This window comes from Scylla paramamosain, unplaced genomic scaffold (genome assembly GCF_035594125.1).
Source record: "Scylla paramamosain isolate STU-SP2022 unplaced genomic scaffold, ASM3559412v1 Contig19, whole genome shotgun sequence".
NCBI classification, from domain to species: domain Eukaryota; kingdom Metazoa; phylum Arthropoda; class Malacostraca; order Decapoda; family Portunidae; genus Scylla; species Scylla paramamosain.
In genome coordinates this window covers 237640-245000 of record NW_026973684.1, presented here as the reverse complement: position 1 = coordinate 245000, position 7361 = coordinate 237640, and the positions used below count along the sequence as shown (strand labels likewise).

The following is a 7361-nucleotide window of genomic DNA, read 5'->3' as shown; positions in this document are numbered from 1 at the left end:
CCAGGTGATCTGACGTGTGACTAACTTATTGAGGTGAGAATTAAGGGAGAAGTCGAGATTATTTATTTATGAATACGCAAGACTGTGATAGATTGGTATGTCTGTGGCCGCTGCCTTGTGTTCCCTCGACTTGTTCGCTGTGGTAAGTGGTAATTGGCTTAAGTACCATTGCTCATTACTTTCATTCATTCATTATCTTTTTATGTACGTTTATATTTGTTGCACACACACACACACACACACACACACACACACACACACACACACACACACACACACACACACACACACACCTACCTACCTTTAAAGGGAGGGCTTATCTTAAAAATAACACTTTTCGACTAAGATTAAAATTAAGTTATTAAATATCATAGTCTCCCTTAACATATCTTACGTTTTCTATGAGCACCACAAGTTGATGCCATTCTTCCTCATATTTTTAAATCGCCTTTATTTACCATTATTAAAGGGCTTTAAATGCCCCGCGCGCCACGTGCTCGGTCACCTGGCTCACAAACTTTATTAAGTAGTAAGGCACACACACCAACACTTAGGAGGATCACACAAATACGCCCATTTCCACGCCCACACTCTTACACGTCCGCGCCCTCGCCCTCATGCCCTCGCCCTCACAGGTCCGCGTCCATGCCATCAAACGCCCACGTCCACGTACTCACAAGCCTGCGGGGGTGACTTGACAAAGGCTCTCTCTCTCCCACAGCCTCTCCCTTGGCCAAGTCAGCACCGAGGCAGAGTTGATTGATATATTGGTGTTGAATTCATATGATCGAAGCAGTGTTGGGGAAGATGAGGATTATTCATCAGGTTCGTCTTTTAAACTTCTAATATGTATATAATGGCATGTTATTGAAATTTCTGATGCCATGCGAATTTCTTCAATCTGGTGTTTTCTTGTACCCCGCATCATCCTTCAAATATAATTGGGAAGTATTTTTATTTAATTTAAGGCACATTTTTCAGTTTCATGTCTGTCATGCTGCTATGCTTTTCAAATTTCCTTTTCTTGAGTGTGACTGGAATTTTGACGCACTTCACACAAAATATCGGCATACTTCTTACATAATAATACATTATACTTTTCAAACTTGCTCTGTTTTTCCTATCATGTTTGTCTAGTCATACTCTTTTAGGCAATCAATCACCAAACATACCATACTAAGAATCTCGGCACCTTTCCCACGCTTCATTCTTTTTAAAGGGTGTTTTGTAGTGAATCAATTATCAAACCTTAAGAATCTCACCACATACAAGCAGTCTAGTACAAGCAGTACAAGTGTCTAGGAGCTAATGGTCTGTTTTCCTTGCAGGCGTGGCGTGTGCTGTCTGCATTTCACCATCCCATGAACAGCCCACAGGAATCTCAACCACATCAGGCCTGACATACTCATTGCAATTAGGGAGTCGAGTTTAACCAGGGAGAGGCCGAGTGTCACTACCTGTAAGCCTGACGAGGTGTTAAGGAGTTTAATCAGGAAGTGAGGCTGAGTCTTGCTACCTGTAAGCCTGATGAGGTGTGTTAAGTCAAGGAGTTTAATCAGGAAGAGAGGCTGAGTCTTGCTACCTTTAAGCCTGACGAGAGGAGTCAAGGAGTTTTCATTGCAATCAAGGAAGAGTCAAGTTGTAAGAAGATTGTAAGGCAAGAATTTTAAGCAGGAATAATTGTCAAGCAGTTAACAGCAGGAAGAATGCAGCGAGAAAAGGGTACAAGAGTTTTCAAGTTGTAAGAAGATTGTAAGGCAAGAATTTTAAGCAGGAAAAAGTAAGGTAAGAATTTTAAGCAGGGATAATTGTCAAGCAGTTAACAGCAGGAAGAATGCAGCGAGAAAAGGGTACAAGTTTTCAAGTTGTAACAAGATTGTAAGGCAAGAATTTTAAGCAGGAAAAATAGTCAAGCAGTTTAGCAGCAGGAAGACTCCCTTCAAGCTGAGGTGGGAGTGACAAGCATCCTTCAGGACTTGCAAAGGCTGAAGTCCTCAACACTAGTCTCACTCAAGTTGACACAAGAGCTCTCTGACACAAGGAAAACAAATGACATGTTTATCATCCTATTGTGTATTTATTAAACTTTTATGTGATTAAACAATAGTGATTAAACAATATATTGTACATACTTAAGGAATTATTAGTATAAGTTGCAAATAAACAAGCTTTCTGGTGTAACAATTCATGCCTCCTCAGAAACTTTGACTGTGATTTAAACAATAAATATATATCATTGACTGTGAATTAAACAATAAATATATATCATGTTCATACTCGTGGAATTATACTAATATAATTCCACAAGTCTTTGTAAAATTGCAAATAAGCTTTTCTGGTGTAATTCATAGCACTGATAAAAAAAATTTTTAAAAAGCCAGGATTGGCATAAAAAAAAAAAAAAGCTAGGATTGGCCTATTTTGGCTGTTTAAGGTGAAACTTGCACACAGAAGCCCTGTCCGAGCGACTCTGGTGTCGCTTGGACAGGGCTTGTGTGTACAAGTTTCACCTTAAACTTAACCAAAAATAGGCCAATCCTGGCTTTTTTTTTTACCTGAGGGCATCAGTTGTATCAGTATTGTTTTGGGTCCTATTTATTTATTTATTTACTTGGGGGTGCATGAATTGTTTACCACCAATATAAATTTAGTTTACACAACCACATTTTGTAATTTTATCAAACTATGTAATTCACATGAGAATAGTCAAATTTATTTATTGCCAAAAGACACAAAGCAAAGCACCCTAGACTACTACACTGGAGACAGCTGGCAGATCTAGCTTGCAAGATTTACACTGAAGCAGGCAACACATCAGGCTGCACCACCAGGCACAGAGGACACCAAACATTGGCTGCAGACACCTTCACATCAGCCCTGCAATGAGACACCACCATCACCACCAGCCTTGATTGCACAGACAGAAGACAAACCTCTGCAAAAAATACATAAATAATGCAACTTGGGTAAACTAGTTATGAAGAATGAGATTATTTCTGCATCACACACACACTAATTCCTCACTCATGCAAACTCTTATTCCCACAAACTTTTCACACCCTCCCCTGGCCTAACAGGTGCCTCAGACAATCCTTTAACACCCCACAACAATTTCACATCTATTTCTCTCCTATATCCATGAATTCCCCAAAATTAGTCTCATATTTTTAACCCAATACTTTCACATGCACATCGCAATAACAGAACTCTCCTCTTATTTCACAGTGATCATTGAAAATCATTCCTTCTCTCTCTCCATTAATAGTTCACAACACACCTCACTGACAAGATTCACTCACACCTGTCAGGACTCACACTTAACAGGAGATAACATCTGCTTATCCAGCCATCTGTTGCTTCTCTTGCAGTCTTGTACCACTATTTTCAATGTTACCGCTCTTGTAATCATGGTTAAGTGCATGCCTCCCCTCCTCCAACTCCTTCAGAAAACGTTAATCTTATTCCTCTTATCCATACACAAACACACATACACACACACCCAACAATGCTATATACAGTTGAAATTCCCCTATCCAAAATTCCTGGGACCAAAATTGCTGCAGATTTCAAATTTTCCCAGTTTTTTTTTCTAAATATTTCTATATGAATTTATAAAATGGGACAGCTTGAGGTTGGCATCAAGCTTTACACATACCTTCAATGTGGCTTTACAATGGCCACACAGAATATTACAGTGCATGACAGCACACCCACAGAACAAAGGCTTCACTGCTCAAAAAAGTAGCAAATTATCACCCATGGCAACTCTCGTGCCCTGAGGATGCCATGTTCAGCCCTTTAATCACAGAGAGACTGCCAGACACAGTAGAGGGGAAGGTCTCTCCTGTACTTCCCTGCCTGTGTCCCCCTTACTGCTACACTCTCATTTCAAGGCTCACATTTAATCCTTACATTATGACTGGTGCTGGCAAGCTTAACAGAGAAGAGTGCTGTGATAGGCCTTGTTTGAGAGGGCTTTGTAGTTGTGAGACTGGACGGGAGACAGCAAGATCAACGACAGCCATGACACAGATGGCCAGGGATGCACTGACACAAGGTACAGCTGTCACTCCGAAGAGGAAGAAAGGCTCTTGGTGAAAAAGGAAAGCAGATACAAGAATATTAAGCTGATGGGATGTATGTATTGTGAAAACTGATTAGCTGCATCCTCTTTTAGTCAGAAGCTTGCGAGTTGCAGGGTAACAGAGAGACAGCTGTTCCAATCCCTGACCACCCTTTGCCAACTGTGTGACAGCTGCTTCCAATCTTACCAGCTTCCTTCCAGTCTGACAGTTACTGATCCCTTCTTGAACAACCACAATCACAACACTTATGAGAAGAATTAAATTGTAGCAAGGGGGAAGCAAGCAGATAAAGTTGTAGCAAGGGGGGAAACAAGCAGATAAAGTTGTAGCAAGGGGGAAGCAAGCAGATTAAGTTGTAGCAAGGGGGGAAACAAGCAGATAAAGTTGTAGCAAGGGGGAAAACAAGCAAATTAAGTTGTAGCAAGGGGGAAACAAGCAAATTAAGTTGTAGCAAGGGGGGGAAGAAGCAGATTAAGCTGTAACAAGGGAGAAACAAGCAGGGCAGTGTGTGAAAGACATCTCCCACTAAGCTTGACTTATTGTCAGTGTCAAGGATTCAAAAATTGAGCATAGCATCTTGAGAGCACACAAGTCAGAGATATGGAACCTCAACAGTACAAATAACACAATATTCACCTGACTGTTGGTTCCTGAAAGACTCCAGTGAGGTGTGCTTGTTGCTCCTCATTAACGGAAGTCTCCCAAGGCCTCTTCCACTTGCTATCCACAGTACCACCACCTGAGGGAAACACACACACACAATCAACACTGCAGCATTACACAGCATGGGAGGCATGACAGGGTACACTAATATGCACATTCTAGAAAGGAAAATGATTAAATAAGCAGACTGTGCCATTTCTACACAGTAAATGTTGGTCTGGGAGTCAGGCAAGATGTGAGTAGTAGTAGTAGTAGTAGTAGTAGTAGTAGTAGTAGTAGTAGTAGTAGTAGTAGTAGTAGTAGTAGTAGTAGTAGTAGTAGTAGTAGTAGTAGTAGTAGTAGTAGTAGTAGTAGTAGTAGTAGTAGTAGTAGTAGTTTTAATCCCTCAAACAACAGTCCTATTGCTTTAATTTCCTGCCTATCTAAAGTTTTTGAATCTATCATCAACAGGAAGATTCTTAAACATCTATCACTTCACAACCTTCTATCTGATCGCCAGTATGGATTCCGTCAAGGCCGCTCTACTGGTGATCTTCTGGCTTTCCTTACTGAGTCTTGGTCATCCTCTTTTAGAGATTTTGGTGAAACTTTTGCTGTTGCCTTGGACATATCAAAAGCTTTTGATAGAGTCTGGCACAAAGCTTTGATTTCCAAACTACCCTCCTACAGTTTCTATCCTTCTCTCTGTAACTTCATCTCAAGTTTCCTTTCTGACCATTCTATTGCTGCTGTGGTAGACGGTCACTGTTCTTCTGCTAAATCTATTAACAGTGGTGTTCCTCAGGGTTCTGTCCTGTCACCCACTCTCTTATTATTCATTAATGATCTTCTAACCCATACTTCTTGTCCTATCCACTCCTACGCTGATGACATCACCCTGCACTTTTCCATGTCTTTTCATAGACATCCAACCCTTCAGGAAGTAAACAGTTCACACAGGGAAGCCACAGAACGCCTCACTTCTCATCTCTCTAAAATTTCTGATTGGGGCAGAGCAAACTTGGTATTGTTCAGTGCATCAAAAACTCAATTCCTCCATCTATCAACTCAACACAGTCTTCCAAACTCCCCTCTTCTTCAATGACACTCAACTGTCCCCCTCTTCTACACTGAACATCCTTGGTCTGTCCTTTACTTATGATCTAAACTAGAAACTTCACATTTCATCTCTAGCTAAAACAGCTTCTGTGAAGTTAGGCGTTCTGAGACGTCTCCACCAGTTTTTCTCACCCCCAGCTGATGACTCTGTACAAGGGCCTTATCCGTCCATGTATGGCAATCCATGTATGAAGAGTTATAAGGAAAGAACTTACTTATTAATGGTTACACTTGCAATAACACAATACCATGCCCAACACCTCACAGTCACTTGATCGAAGCCAACACCTCACAGTCACTTGATCGAAGCCAACACCTCACAGTCACTTGATCGAAGCCAACACCTCACAGTCACTTGATTGAAGGCAACACCTCACAGTCACTTTATTGAAGCCAACACCTCACAGTCACTTGATTGAAGCCACTCACTAGCTGACCAACTCATCTCAGCTTCAAGGCAACTCAATCTGGAAATAACAGACAATGGAAACAGGTGGGGCTTTTAATCTTCAAGGGACACGTTAAAAATCCTTTGTCAAACCAACAGTAGTGAATAATTCAGTCCCAGATTGTTAGAGAAATGCAAGTCAAAACAGTGAAGTGTAAACAGCAGGTAATTGTTGGTGTCATTGTGCCTGCCATTCAGTGGAAGGAGAGATAAATAAGTTGTCAATGTCCCTTCTACACAAATAAAAAAAACAGTACATTTATGCACACTGCTGCTAATCAATTTATTCTCCCTCAGCAACACTGCATTATATTCAACACCTGCTCACTAACTACTGTCTGTGAATCACTGAAACTACACACATCACTATTATCATTCTCTCTCTCTCTCTCTCTCTCTCTCTCTCTCTCTCTCTCTCTCTCTCTCTCTCTCTCTCTCTCTCTCTCTCTCTCTCTCTCTCTCTCTCTCTTTCAGAAGTATTTATACAACACAGTAAATACTAGTAACACCTTGACTTGTTCTGCTTTGATCAATTGTTACGTGATACTGCCTCCACTATTTCAGCTTTTACTGTGTGGGTGAACAGTGGATCTTCCTGAGGCAGTGGTGGAGCAGGTGTTTCACTCTTGACACTGTGGGAGCAAAGATTGTCTTCCTTGCGATATACTACACAGTCAATGTATTGCCTCCACACACAGCAACACTGTTCTTCTGTTCCTCCAAACTTTGAGTTTCCTCACTACAGAATCCTTCAGAATAAGCTCCAAGATTTGCTGAGGTGTTCCCACAAGGATCTTCCTTGGCTTTGTCAGCTTGCAGTCTCTCAAGGGCCTCAGTCAAGATTGTCCTCCAGGCCTGGCCACATGCTGCCTGTCTCCAAGGACACACCTACTCATTTCACTGATATAAGCAACCTTTTCAAAGCCCATCAGAGCATTTTCCATTTCTGACAACAAGCAATATTTAGTGGGCTCCTAAACACACACACACACACACACACACACACACACACACACACACACACACACACACACACACACACACACACACACACACACACACAAACC

The 7361-nt window shown here is 41.4% G+C and overlaps 1 long non-coding RNA gene across 2 annotated transcripts in view; it reads left to right on the top strand.

The window, feature by feature from the left end:
• Window positions 1-2131, top strand: part of LOC135097398 (uncharacterized) — a 13216-nt gene extending 11085 nt beyond the window's left edge. For both annotated transcript variants that reach the window (XR_010265655.1, XR_010265654.1), the window contains exons 2-3: window positions 636-825; window positions 1329-2131. This is a non-coding gene — a long non-coding RNA (uncharacterized LOC135097398). The remainder of the gene's footprint in view (window positions 1-635; window positions 826-1328) is intronic.
• Window positions 2132-7361: the final 5230 nt, after the last annotated feature.